Raw genomic sequence first — 16,076 nt, forward strand, 5'->3', positions numbered from 1 at the left:
AGCAGAAAGAAAGGACGAGTACTTGGAAAAGGCACTAGCTGGTATAAAACAAAAATATTCTTATGTATGCAAATTCCAGTGTGGGAAGGGGGTGAGACTGAATGCTAATGAACCATGAGGGCAAATTTATTTGATTGCTTTGCTGCTTGGTTTAGAGGCAGAGAAGGTGTGTGTGTGTGTGTGTGTGTGTGTGTGTGTGTGTGTGTGTGTGTAAAATACGGGTAATGTGTCAGGCGGTAGGGCTGTAAATTCATGATGCAGTTAAGACATGAGCATGCCAGGAGAGCAAATTAGACTATCTTGGAGAGGTCAAGTCGCAAAACGCAATTCAACTGATGGATCAATGGGATGATGAATTTGCCCTCGTCTTGATTGCGTGTGCGGGCGCTGAAGGTCATGGATTTAATCAAAGCCTGAACTCATAAATTCACACACAGACACACACACACACACAAACACACACACGTACATGCCACTCTTCATCATCTCCTCCTTTTCCCACATGTCTATGTTCTCATACCATTATTACAAACAAACGCACAGTGAAATGCCATCTTAGAATTCAATTACAAGTCGACCGCATGGATTCGCTCAAGAGGAAATTAATTAACTAATAAGGGCTGGGATTGCGTGGGAACACAATAAAAAAAAAAAAAAAAACGGTTAATTAACTGAGTTTGGCTTCTTGAGGAGTACTCACGGGACAAAGAAACTCATAATGCGAAGTCAGCTAATGGCATAGAATTTGACAACTTGTAATGCCAAGCCAGATGTAGATGCTGGGATTCATCCAGCTTTTCATTGCGTAACAGTGTTTACTTTTACACTTTCACAGTGTAAAAGTAAAAGCAGAGACCCTTTTCGGCATGTCTCGGTGCTCAATGCTCACAGAACTGAACTTCTCACCACAGTTTGAACTTTTTGTATACACTAAACATTGAGGTAAATATCTTTTTACCACAAAAGCACACTCTGGAATTATCTCATACATGCTAGCTACAACTAGCCTAGCATTTTCAAATGCATGCTGGTGCTTTGCTATGATTTGCATGCACCCAATCAGTGAATGAATTTCTTATTTAGATTTAAACCATTTTTTTTTTTTTTTTACCAGCACTGTGGGCTGTTACCATAGTAACTCGTCAATCGTATTACGGGAATCCTGAATTTAGAAGATGAGCAGAGCGTTTAATGAAGTTCAGAGTGGTGACATTGTTCTTACTGGATGGTGGGATAAGTGGGCACAGTGCCCTTTGTTTCTAGCCAAATTTGGCCCCTGATTGGGGATTTCCTGGCTCTTCCTGCCTGGCACTAATCCACGGTCTGTCCACACACACTCGAGACTCTTTAAAATCTCCAGTGATCTCGAGTGCAAAGCAACAAAGCAGCAAAACACTTCAGCTACGTACTCCCGTGCCACATAAATGACTGAAAATGGCTTAGACTACAGAGAAAACCATAGTTAGAACATATCCTTCCCTAAAATGTATGAATAATTCTACCTACATTTTTTTATTCCAAAAGAAGGCAATGGAAAATGGTAGGAAGAAGAAATTTGGGTCTGTGTATCCTCAAACTGCCACAGGAAAGTGCTGTGGATGAAATTTTCAATCGGGCCCAGGAGAGGACCTCAGTTTTGGCAGTACACCATGTACAAGTGTGTGTGTATATGTGTTCAATTGCCTTAGGGACTATTAGCATCCCCTGGGGAAACAAACTCTGAACTTCTTATACAAAGCTGAAACAAACCCTGTCCTCTAAGTGCTGAAGCAAAATAAACGCAATGCAACTTTCTTTTTTAGCCAGGAGGCCCAAATGTTTTATTATTATTTTTTTTTCATTGCAAAGTGCATACAAGGAGAAAACATCAGGGAATGAATTGTGCACGTTTCACTCCTTTCTGCCGATTAGCATTTTTTGAAAAGAAGACATCTGCACTCCCTCTTTGGGACTGAATAAGCACTTACTCAGGTAGTGAATCATGGAAAAGCTCCATCTCTCGATGGCTTCGGGAGGCCCCGCAATATTAAAAATTCATACTGCTCTCTGAATTCGGTCCTTTTTGTTTATGCCAATCGATAGCTTTTAGATACGATGCTGTGTAGCGTGCTCAGATCAATACGATCTACTGACAACATGCCGCAATTTGCCATGTGAGCCGATCCCGGGTTTCAATCCCCAGCATCATGCTGCCTGATTATGTTACCCGTATTTAACAGCATCTTCTTTTTCTATTTTTTTTTCTCGAACATTTGCATGCTTTACAATCCAGAACCGTTTACAAATCTTTACACCTGAATTAATTAGACGTGGCGGGAAGAGACGTCGCACCTCATTATCCAATCAGTCAATCTGTTGCTGTCAATTACCACCTTTCGTCCTCAGAACAAACAACTTCGGGTGACAAGAGAATTACTTTGGCGCCAAGTAAACAGACATGACCTGTGTTTTGAAAAAATAAACAAATATATTACGTACAGTCAGCCTCACTCCAACATTGATAATGTGCCACAATTAATGAGTAAATGCGTTCTCAAACTTCACAGTCCGCCTCAGGTAAAGCAAATTCTCTAATTAGCAAGCTTCAGCTCTTTGCTTAAATAGAAAGAAGGCAGTCTGTCTTTCAAAAAGTTAATTAGTTAAATTAGAGAGCCAGAGAACTCTGAATGGCATTTATTTCATGCTAATGGTGTAATGACAACATTTGCTTGACATTTCTTTAGTCTCTGGTGTAGCCACATTCTGAGTAACATAACAAGCTTCATTTGTTGTGCCTTATACATTTCAAGAGAGGGAGGGAAATAACCTCTGACCTGTTTAAAGCTACTACAGCATAAGTGATAGCAGGAACTAACTACATTGAGAAACTGTACACTATAGTGAAATAACCAAGTTTCAACAATCGTTGACTTTTTCCCTACAAGAGCATGTTTACAAGTTATGTTTTATTCCTTAGGTAATGATATAATATCAATAAATTACATGCATCACTGTGAAGCGACATTCAACCAAATTGGATTTTGAAGCATAAGGCTGAAGCACAGAATATAGCTCTATACACTTCAGAATTCATCATCCTGCTCTTGTCAACAGTCCCATCATTAATAAATACAAAAGAATCTGTTCCATTGGCAGCCATACACAATTACGCTATACGTTTTTTCCAACGTCCTTTTCTTTTCCCATCATTCATTTTTGCCAAATTGTTCTTTGTCTCATCCATCCTTCTCTTTCCAATGGAATCCAATCTTGAGCACAATCCTTTGAATTTACTCTGGCGAGATATTCTCTTGATTGTTGGCTTTCCCACAGATATTCTTGATCTTTTTGTGGTAAGGGGTAAGAATTCTGTCATCGCAAAACACTTCCAGAGATTTTTAATGGTGTTTTTTTTGGTGCTTTTACCATTGCATTGTTTCTTTTTTGGAGTAAAATGATACCAAAATGGTCGATTCACAACCATTCAGCTCTGTAATCGGTTTGTTGAGATTTTTTAACCCAACGTTAGCTTGCTTCACTGCCAGCAATTGATTGTGAACAGCATTAGATTGCAAACAGAAAAATGGTACCAGCTCTAGAATTTATCTGACAAAATATCACACACAACACCATAGAAAAACTAAGCGGACAATTTTCCATTTACATTTGGACCACATATTAAAAGTGCTGTAATTCCTATACAGTTTAACCAACTTGGATGCAAATAGGCTAATATTAAAGCCTGTTGTCTGTACTTCAAGATAGTCTCACATTCTGTGGTAAAAATAACAATATTTTTGTCAATTCAGTGCCTGAATATTTTAAAGAAATAATAAAGAAAATTTATTTAGTTATAAGTTAAAATGCACAGGTTTGATATATCAAGGATTGGTAACAATATCTGAGATTCATAATAAATAATTATAACCCTTTAAAAATATGCAGAAATTCAACACAAATTATAAAAATAATCAACCAGGTAACCGACACCAGCTAAGCGTCCAGCGATTGAGTGCTGGTCAGACCCCGAGGGGGAGGTTTAGTGCTAATAAGTGTGAAATCAGCATGACTTCATGATCATGTGCGAAACGCCTGATCCTTGGGCAAAATAGAAGAAATATATAGAAAGAGAGAGAGACAGAAAGCGAGAGAGAAGGAATGGGAGGTCTTGGTGTCCTCCTGCTCTCTCAGACAGGGAAAATAAGAATCACACACCAGATAACTGTGAATTACATCCTCGAGGATGACATCATTACTGAAAGAATCAGTCACCCTCACACACACACTCTCTCTCTCTCTCTCTCTCTCTCACACACACACACAGAGGTAGGTAATCACCAGGGGCAGGTTGCTTTCTGCACTGTGTGTGATAAGCCCTGTGGAGACTCTGCGCACACACACATATACACACACACACACATCAAGAGCTGCTCCTGCATCATATAACTGTAGTGATCCTGTCACCATATGGTGTCTAACTCTGATACTAAGCAAGACCACCATCACATCTTCATTCCCTTAACACACATTTCACATGAACTCCCTCACCAGGTGCTACTGAAGGAAAACACCCCCCCACACACACACAGAGACACACACATACACACACACACAAAAGTCTGCAGCTTGTGGTGTTACTGAAGACTTTCCTTGTGGTAGAAAACTCACTGAAAGTTACAGAACGCTGACATCGGAGACTACTGATGATATAAATTAAATATTTTTTATTTGTTAAACAACATGCGTTAAATTTGTTTATTATTACATTTAAATTGTGTATAATAACACATGCAACGTTCACACCTCCTGACCAATCAGATTAAAAAAAATCAACAGCATTGTGTTATTAATGATAAACAATTTATCCCCTCTACTATTCGAAGTCGACCAGAATGCAGTCATGTCGACGTAGCCAACAGAAATTGAATAACCGATGTCTCTGATGTGTACAAGATGTACTGACTAACTCGAGAACTAGGGAGTCTGATCAAGACGCAGCCATAGAAATGAACAGAAATGGCAAACTTTGTACTGAGTTCAATGAATGCCTCTCTTTTCCAACAAAGAGATGACTAATAAAAATAGATACCAGAGACGGAGATTTGATTCTATCTGTCTAGATATCTTTTGCTTTTTCTCTGTAACACACACACACACCTAAAACCGGATTCTACCAGATAACACGTTAATTAATACTCTCAGTAATGCATTTACTTATGCTTTTAGTAAAGGTCTGTGGGTCTCCATGTCCATAAACTCAGTGTGCTTTCCTCTCCATTACAAGGCCCACAAGTATTAAGGCATTTGCGGGAACGTTCTAGAAAAAGAGATGCAACGAAGCAGAAAGTCCCAAAGGCCAATTCGCAACATCACACCCAGATAACCTTTCCTTTGGTTACTGTGGCAAACGGCTGTGGTGTAGGAGCAATAACACACTCCGGGCTGTGCTAACTTTGAAAAATAATCCACTTCACATTGCAGTACTGTGTCACGTTTTATTCCATATTTAACATAATCTATATTAGTAAGCAGTATAATATCATTAACGTTAACGAATGACATAACATTGCTAAGAGTGAAGGAATATGCTCATTACTGAGCAGAGTGCAAATTTAATACCTGCCTTCTACTAATGTGATAAAAGCACTAATCCTATCGAAAGTAAGTAATCTTAGACCTAAAATGCCAGACTTGGGTGTTTAATCAAATTCCATGTCCAAATAAGTATATGAGTGCCAACTAGATGATAGCAGGATTTGATTCCGGCAGTTTGCATCTTATATTTCAGAAGGTTGTTGGTTGGATTCCCTCAGTGCTCAGTGACTATCCGCTCCGTCCATTTGCTGTTTGTGATTTCATAAAGTTGCTCCCTGAACATATTACAGTTGGACATCAACCTAAAAGCTGTCCTTACAAGGCCCACGGCAGCAAAGATCAGCCGTTCGTTATGATAGACGAGACAAAGGTTGCAAGACAATAAGGAAAAGGAGTGAAATTTTTTTACTCCTGATGCTAATGCACTTTTTGCAAATGTCTTGCGTCACACTGTAAAGCTAACGAGCAAGAATAGTGATTCAACATAGAAAAAAAGCTGATTGTAGGGGAGCCTTTCACAAAGTTAGCATACACAGAGCTAGATAACTGCTTCAAAACACACTTAGCGTACAAATTCATCAAGCTTACTGCTTCAAAACAAAAATAGCATACAGCTTCAACACAAAGCTAGATTACTGCTTCAAAACAAACTTAGCGTACAGATTCAACACAAAGCTAGATTACTGCTTCACAACAAACTTAGCGTACAGATTCAACACAGATCTAGCTAACTGCTTCAAAACAAAAATAGCATACAGCTTCAACACAAAGCTAAATTACTGCTTCAAAACAAACTTAGCATACAGATTCAACACAGATCTAGCTAACTGCTTCAAAACAAACTTAGCATAAAAATTCAACACAGAGCTAGCATACTGCTTCAAAACAAACTTAGCGTACAGATTCAACACAGAGCTAGCTTCCTGCTTCAAAACAAACTTAGCATACAGATTCAACACAGAGCTAGCATACTACTTCAACATTAGGTTAGCATCAATCACTGAGACACTCTATTGAAAGGAAAAATGGGAAAGAAGTAAAAGGAAATTAATAAACAGCACACCATACTGCTAATTTCACTGAACCTTTTCTTTTGTCAATTAGCAAAGAAATCTTAATCAGCTAATCGCTGAACAAATCAAAGTCCTGGTGTGTGTTCTGACTGCAGGAATGGCTCATATTTCTTATTTATAAATGAATCATCCTCTAGATGTTAGGAACACGACCAAGCAGGATCCGAGGTCATTTTAATCACAGGATTATTCATCTTAGCCGTCATTTTATTTCTACTTCATACTTTATTTTCTAAAGCTGTATACAGCAGGATAACTTAATAACTGAATAAAGATAATTAGAGCTATTTTAGCTTGTGCTATCACAGCTGTACTGTAGCTTGAGCGTGAAGCACCGTGTACTGCTGCTTCTTTTCAATAAATAAGCAGTAACATTAAGCTGAGCAGCTTCACATTCGATTGATTTCCCTAAAGCCATGTTCTTCAGTGGCCCTACGGGTAAGAGCCGTGGGCATGCCATCCAGACGCGCTTTCTTTTAAAACATTTCAAGTCCACTTCACATTGGCTGCTTAACCAGCCTGAGGTAATGTTTTAAACCCTATTATAACAGTAAGTTATACTAATAAAGCAACTGTTGTTATTTCATTATTTTTAACAAAGCTTTAGTTAGAGACGCACTTGAATTTGACCATGAAGGTAATTTTCAGATCTACTCTATCACCATAAACCGTAAATATTGGCACCACTCACTACTGCTAAGCAAGCATTAAAATAAGAGGTGAATTATTCCCAGTACAACAATGACACCAAATATGGTAGCGGATGTTTCCCAAAGTATGAGTGGATCACTATATGTTACTTGCGCACAGAGAGTCTAGAGGAAGCACTGACAATCTCTTGGTTTAAACAGAAGATTAGGTGGCTGAATAGAGACGTTCGGATCCTCTGTCCAGCCTGGGGGCTTTTTTCATGGCAACAGCCCAAATCAGGGGCTAAATCTTAATAAGCACTGGAGCACAGCAAATCCCTGAGGCAAGGGAATGGATAAGGAGAGAGAGAGAGAGAGAGAGAGAGAGAGAGAGAGAGAGAGTGTGTGTGTAAGATAGAGAGAGAGAGAGGCACTCTTGATATATCAGCTGTAAAGAGGACATGGCTCATCGAATCTCAGATGAAAAGCCCATGCTGTAACACACACACACACACACACACACACACACACACACACACACACACACACACAAAGTGCTCCCAGGACTGGATGGTGAATCAAAAAAAGGTGATCAGGGTGACTGTGCAAACAACCAAAAGCATGGCGTGTGAATTAAATATAGCCCTAGAAGTCTTTATGGAATACAGCAAAAAGGAAAAAAAAAAGCTCGTCACCTGGTCCAACCTGCTGATTATCCTGCTTCATCTCTCATCCTGTCGGTCTCTATTCTCTCTCTCTCCTTAACCATTCCTTACTATTTCATCCCTAGTGGCAGGGGTGTGGGTTGTGGGTATTGGGGGGCTTTAGTCGGTATACTGCGAGCTATCGATTTCCTGTTGTGTGTGCACGGCGGGTGGACTTTCAGAAATCATCCACCATTTTGCATTTTGTCTCCTTCTCTCTCTCTCTCTTATAGAAAATAAACATGATTTGCCTCTACAGCCAGACTAAGGGTTTCTTTTTCTCTAATAAGTGTTAAAAAAAACAATAACCAATTGAAGAAAGAAATGAGCCTCCATCAAATGATTATCTCTCACTGGTAAAAAAAACTAAAATAATAATAATAATAATAATAATAATAATAATAATAATAATAATAATAATAATAATAATATCAGCTAGTCAACAGCAGCGCTTGGCATTTCATATATAAGGCAGTAGCTGGCCACTTTAATAGGAACGCCTGATTTCCATGCCGACTGACTAGAATTAAACCGAAGGCTGTCAGTGGAGTAGCTTAATAATAACGGTCTGCTGTCACAGTATTTGAATACTAAATATTGTATTAAATAAGAAATAAAGTAGTAAATATGCTCTTATGTATTGTGTGATAGTTTCAGAGAGGAAACTGTCACGACAGAATTACAGTCTTGAAATAAAACATGTTTGCTTCAGTCGCTTTTGTATTTTTTTATATTTATAATCAAATAAATTAAGAAATGAGCGGTCATCAAATAATCATCTCTTGCCGGGAAAGAAAAAAAAGAATACGAGAGAAGAAAAATGAGCCATCGCCCATGAAGCAAAGTGCGATGATTGCAGAAAATCAATAGCTGGATAGAATAATGATGGTGTTTTTAGGGGGAAAGCAATGTAAATGGTAGAGGGTCATTATCTCTTTCTTTCTCCCCCTCTGTCCTCTCTCTCTTTCTCTCGCTCTCGTTTTCATCTGCGAAATGGTGAAAGTTTTTTTTAGCCCTTCTGTCTGCTTGCCTAAATGACTCTGACGCCTCGTGATTATGTCCCTAATCTAGTTGTAATTGTCAGATACGAGGCCTGCGCTCTGTCGTCTAGGCATCATTATCACCTCTGACCCTCAGAGGTCAGGCGTTCTCTGGCGCCGTGGCTGTCTAACAAAATTAACATGGCTGTGTAAGAAAATTGGCCACGCAACCAAGTCAGCAAGCAAAAAAAAGAAAAGAAAAAAAGAAAGAAATATATTGCAACTTACACGTTGAAGTCTTTTTAATCCTGAATTTCTTTATTTGATTCGTAATGTATTCTAAACTCTAAAACCTTTTTACTTATATCTACTGTATATTTTATTCCACAAGTAAATCTATCCCACGGTTACAGTCATTTTTATTTCCTTACACTTATATTCTTACTTCATTTTTTGTTCTTTTATCTTTTATTATGCATTCTATTACGTAATATTTTATTTCTTTATTATGTATGAGACTAAAAAGTCTTTATTATATATGAATCTAGTATTGGTAATTGTTGTAGCAGTAATATTAGTAGCAGCAGTCATTATAATAGCACTATAATGTAATAGTTTTGTAATGAACTTTTCACTAATGACGTAACTCTCCCTGGTGGTCTAGTGGCTAGGATTCGGCGCTCTTACCATTTTGCAAAAAACGACACTGATGTGGTACGAATAAAGGATTATCCTATCTTAATAATGCTGCATGGCACAATGCATACGGTTCTGCTGTTTGTGCCTGTGAGTAAGGGGTTTTATATATCGTCTGTTTACTTTTAATTTCTCATCAAAAGGTATTAAAAAAAAACTCTAATCCAGAAAGCAATCAATCTTTGTTTACATTCATTACTTGTGTCTAACACTGCTGATGTGGTATGATCAATTTCCCTAATAAACAAAGAATGAATAAATGAATAATTCTACAGGCTGGGTTTGGAAGAAATCAGCTCCAGCCTCTACTTCATACTGTAACATGATGAATAATTGAATACTGTAGAACATAACGCAGTACAAGCAGTTTGTACGGTCAGCAGTCAGAACGCCATTGTTCACTTTGGTCTTCGTCCCGTTACAAATTATTTTTGAGACAGAGAGATGAAAGAGATGAAGCTCAGAGGTCGGGGTTTGATTACTATTCACAATGCTGCCTCGTTGCCTGTGAGGAATTAAATAAATATTAGTGCAGGGGTAAAGGAGAAGGTCAGGGTCAAAATCTGACAGACAGGCACAGCAGGGGAAGCTCGGAAGCCAAACACACACACACACACACACACACACACACACACACGCACACACACACACAGAAGCAGCACCTGGAGTGAATATTAAAAAGCAGCTTTTCCACTCATATACACTCACACACATGCACCACTTTCTCTTTTAATTACCCAGAGAAGCGAGAAGAGAGGAATAGGATCCACCGGCTGGGTGGAATGAAGTCAAATGGAGAGAGGAATAAATGATAAAGAAAGTGAAAAGAAAGAGAGAAGGCTAGAGAGAGGGGGAAAGAAGCAAAATAAGAATGATGGCAAGAACTTAAACTTTCCAAACCATTTTTGTTACAGTTTTACCTCTGAAACTATGAGAGAAACTCAAGGAAATGATGGAGAAAGACGAAGAAATGAAGGGAAGGGAGAAGAGTGAAGGATGAGCGAAAGCGATCGAGATGGGAGGATGTATGCTTGTGGCGTCACGTGACAGGATGATAAATATTTAACGGTGCTGGCTGAGACTCACGTTTCTCTTGCAGGTGATGCAGCCTTTCGACTGCTGCCTGGGGATAGATGCCTCGACACACACACACACACACACACACACACACACACACACACACACACACACACACACACACAGCTCTTCTACTGCTTTACATCATTTAGAGTCTTTTGCTTAAGTGAAACTGCACTCTTAACTCCCATTTCCTTATGTTGGAGCAGATAACGTTCTGGTTAATAGGTGTTAGTTAAGAATCAAGACATTGATGCATTGATGGTGATGCCTCCATCACCAACAAGTCTAGTCTTTCTTGCTACTACATAATTTGTACACCAGAATTTTGTCTCAGAATTTTCGTCATTTTCACAAAGAGTATTTTACACATTTGACCTTGCTATGACCTTGGATCAATTGCAAAATCGAATCCGTTCATCAGCACATAAAGCGGAAAATCATCTCAGGGCACGACACATTAAACGCTTTTGGTGGATGGGCTACAATAAAAGGAGACCAATCTGATCTGCATCTAATCTAGTAAGCCAAAAACAGTCATAGAACAGATCTGCAAGAATAGACTGGTGTACATGTTCCTAATAAAGTGGCCGCTCCTCTACTCTACTGAAACTACTGTATTTGGGTCATGCTTAAATAAAGGTAGAAACTCATTTATTCTAGTTGTTCATCCAAAGAGCTTCATTTTAATATGCTGACAGACTGTTAAGAGTCGCTTTTAAGCCCGGAGCTCATTAATCAAGATCAGCATTTCGAAGCCTGAGCTTTCTCCTCCTAAAGACTATTATTATGAGGTGGTGTCACACGCGCTTGTTTGAAAGCAGGTCGTTCAGGGATTCACAGCTGCTAAAACATTAACGGCTTTGCGCTAACACACTGTGCGCTTGCTTAACTCTGTCTAATTGGCTTACCATAATATAGTTTGTAGCAGTGCAGCCTTCAAAGGCAGAGTCAGCGGCTTTTCCTCGGTCTTAATTAAGGCCGACCGGAGGGACTGAATAGAGTAGAGAGCCTGAGCGTTACTGCAATTCTTCAGATTTTATGGATAAATAGGAGTCCTGAGGTGTTGGAGGATATGTGAGGCAGCAGGGGCATTAATGGGTATTGTTGTGAGGGAACATTTGAGCTAAGACTGAAATGGACCCCCAGTAGCACACAGAGAACCTGCTAGAGTTAGCATCAACAGTTACGTGTGAGGTATTTGAGTGGTTGTGAGGTTGTGAGGTAGTGACCTGGGATCATTCCTATGTTGCTAGTGTCCTATATTCCCTACATTATATGGCATGTAATGAACACATTTCAGAGGGTCCTATGTTCCCTAGTATAATATACCATTAACAGTAGCGAAGTAACACTTTTAAAAGGTTACCTGTTGTAGCCTATAGCCTGAGAGTACACTGTCATAAAAGTGACAAAATAGGACCCTGGGAACATAACATCCTTTATGATGTGTTTATTATATGCCATTTAAATATGGAGAACATAGGACTCTGGGGAAATAGAGCTCTGGGAACATAAGGCCTCTTCTTATGTGTTCATTATGTGCCATATAAATCTGGGGACACTGGGAAAAAAGGAACCTGGAATGATAGGACACTGGAAACATTTACAGCATTTGCATACAGAGGCAGCTTGGAGGACCTGGGATTGAACTCAAAACCTTCCGATTGGTACCACAGGCCCTCATGACATAGGAAACATAGGACCTTGGGAACACAGGGCCCCTTTATCATGTGTTTATATGCCATCTAAATCTATGCAACATAGGACCATAGGAATATAGGGCCCCTTGTCGTGTGTTCATTATTCATTCATTCATTCATTCATTCATCTTCTACCGCTTATCCGAACTACTTCGGGTTACGGGGAGCCTGTGCCTATCTCAGGCGTCATTTGGCATCAAGGCAGGATACACCCTGGACAGAGTGCCAACCCATCACAGGGCACACACACTCTCATTCACTCACGCAATCACACACTACGGCAATTTTCCAGAGATGCCGATCAACCTACCATGCATGTCTTTGGACCGGGGGAGGAAACCGGAGTACCCGGAGGAAACCCCCAAGGCACGGGGAGAACATGCAAACTCCACACACACACAAGGCGGAGGCGGGAATTGAGCCCCGACCCTGGAGGTGTGAGGCGAACGTGCTAACCACTAAGCCACCGTGCCCCCCCGTGTGTTCATTATGTGCCATATAAATCTGGGGAACAGAGAACCCTTGGAACATAGGACCCGTTGTCATATATCAATTACGTTCCATATAAATCCGAGGAACTTAGTACTCTGGGAACACAGATATGCCCCCAATCAGTGCTAATCCCGACTGAGCAAGATTTATTCAGCTTTAAACATAAAGGAAGCAGGTTATCTAATGTGACATGCTAGACTTGTAAGATACAACAACCTTCGAGTGTTCAAAAATAGCAAAAAGGTTTCTATAGCATGTTATATAGTGTGTCACTGAATGTATATGAGGAAAACAAATCACTTGTTAATCATTAAAAAAGAGCTAATCTTCAAATACAGCTAATACTCGATTTAAGTATCGCATTATCCCATATAATATGCTCAGATGCTCCTGCAAGCCAGAGCTATGAATTATTCAGAAAGAAAGAAAAAAAAAAAAAGATGGACCAGAACAAGATGGAGAGTCAACAGGACTCTCGTTCTTTTCCTGTCACTTTTCTCCTTCCTCTTGCTATCCTGTGTCTTCCTCTGCCTATCTCGTTCCCTTCGTCTATCCGTTTCTCTCGGTTCTCTTCCACGGACTCGGGCTCAGGTGTCTAGATATAAATATCACCACAAAAATAATAACAATTCGTGTCCTCATAATGAAGCATGATGAAAGCCATGAGCTAAAAGTCTGTCACTGTAATTAGCTGAGAAACTCCTAGATCCACGGGCAACAATAATGAAGCTAGCATGGATAACCTTGCTTCCCTCTAAAGTTTGATGACCTTGAAATGGTGAACAAACCTCACTCGCTCGCACTATTAGCAATGCTTAGCTTCTGCCTCTTAAACGCCGAGATATGCATCGATCTAAATCACGGCAATGTTTGGGCAGGGATTCAAACTCCATGGTGACATTATCAAAAGGAAGCTTCTGCTAATGAAAGAAAGGCCACAAATATATATATATATATATATATATATATATATATATATATATATATAGACAAGTAGTTCATAAGAGAGTTACAGAGGTAAAAAAAGTGTTTACAACTGCTGTAAAGTACCGTAAAATCTCGCACTGCTAATCTTTCACTTCAGCTAACAATGTTGCTGCATTTGCTAACATTTTCATGCACATTTTTTTTTTTTACACTATTCCTTAAATCATCATTCTTCTGTGTATAGTGTGACTGTTGTAAGGGTAAAGAAAAAAAACCAATGCTGGTCATAGATTTAACACTCTGTCAAGATGATCATGCTAATAAAGCATCGATCTTTGACAAAAAAACTAGCTTGACAAAACACAGGTCCGTGAGTTTAGACCCAGAGTCATGAGTTTAGACACAAGAGTGCCTCAGGTAAGGAAAGCTTTGCATTATTAATAATAGCTGTGTTTTTTTTTTTTGGCTCAACATTGCTGAAGCTGTTCCAGCACAGAGGTCAATAGGAACATGGCACACATCTGGAAACACATCTTTACACCAAAGTGGTTGCTTTTCTTATACGACAGTCTCCTTAAGCTGGAAGATAGAGGACAGATGATTGATTGCCTGCATGTGTAGCCGGCTTCCTTTAGCTATATATCATGTTTACAGCTGTAGCTGTTTAGCGATTAGCATGATACCTTATTAATACATACATGTATTATACTGTACATGATATGCTATAAGAATTATTAAGAACTATCATAAGTTATTCTGAACATGTTTCTGGAAGGTTTTCAAGGTCAGAGAAGCATTCTAGCTATAACCTGCCAATGTGGTGCAGATGTCAACAATGGGGTAGTGGTGGCTCAAGTTGTTAAGGATTTGGGTTGTTGATCGAAGGCTTTGGGTTCAAGCCACAGCACTGCCAAGCTGCCACTGTTGGGCCCTTGATCAAGGATCTTAACCCTCTCTGCTCCAATGGTGCTGTATCATGGAATAACCCTGTGCTAAGAACCCAAGCTCCAAAGTTAGGATATGTGAAGAAAGAATTTCACTGTGCTGTAATGTATATGTGACAAATAAAGGCTTCTATTAACATTTTAAATTACGGGCAATCCTGTTACTCAAACGATCGGAGACTGATTAGAAATTAGAAATGATTAGACTAGCAATGACTAGCCATTTACACTCTCTGTATCCATCTCCTAATACTGTCCCTTCTCCTTCGCCTGGGCAATCGTGTACTAAACAACATCATTATTTAAGTCTGCATAACATTGCAAAAAAAAAAAAAAAAAAAAAGCCCTGTTTGGATGCATCCAATTAAAATAAAATATGTACTAAACCTTTTACTCTCAAACTTCTCTTCGTCCATGGGGAATGCAGGACCTATATTTGCCCGCAAGGTGTTTCCAAAGAACATCCATTTACCGAGAGGCTTGTTCTTTGGACTTGTTTTAAACACCCCCCCCCCCCCCCCGCCCAATAACACCCCCCTCATACCACCCCTCCCTTGCCTTGTTTCCCTCATGTATTAGAAATAGTCTGCATAAAAACATACCCGATTTGCAGCCGAGAGGAAGAAAAACGGAGCAGGAAAAGGTGAAAGGAGAAGGAGGAACGACGTGCTGGATGAAAATGAGTAACAGCTGGAGCGGATGGAGTGAGCAGTAAGAGCGATAGATTGATATACGGAAAGCGTGTTCACCTTTTTTTTCACCATCGAGACCCCCCACGGAAACATCTGGCTCTCGGCCCATAACGCCCTGCTGCTTTGACAGAGCAGAAAGAGCCACCCTGCAGTTTTCGATGAGAGAGAGAGAGACACGTGGAAAAAAAGTGACACGCTGGAATAATGCACTAGCTCAGGGAGTGTCTGACCTTCAAAAATCCGACATTCCAAAAAAAAAAAAAAAAAAATATATATATATATATATATATATATATATATATATATATATATATATATATATATATATATATATACATGTATATATTAAAAACTGGCAACTACTCAGCCATTTCTTATATCTGGCAACATGGCAACATGTCAACTTCAGATTTAGAAGTCCACGCCATTTCCCAAAAGGAAGTTAAAAGAGCTTTCAATATGAGGAAAATGTCTTTTACAGGTTTGACAATTAACCTTGCCTCACATCTGGTTTAACTTCTGATACGTTCGCATATCACAATATTACTCCGCAGACCTTTTTTTTTAAAGAAAGCTCCCCTGAAG

General features: G+C 39.4%; 1 protein-coding gene across 2 annotated transcripts in view; it reads right to left on the reverse strand.

Moving 5' to 3' along the window:
- The window catches only part of epha4b (eph receptor A4b), a 99,410-nt gene that overhangs the window by 49,599 nt on the left and 33,735 nt on the right, over positions 1-16,076 (reverse strand). The gene's annotated exons all lie outside the window — the stretch shown is intronic.

Source organism: Tachysurus vachellii, chromosome 7 (genome assembly GCF_030014155.1).
Source record: "Tachysurus vachellii isolate PV-2020 chromosome 7, HZAU_Pvac_v1, whole genome shotgun sequence".
Taxonomy (NCBI): Eukaryota; Metazoa; Chordata; class Actinopteri; order Siluriformes; family Bagridae; genus Tachysurus; species Tachysurus vachellii.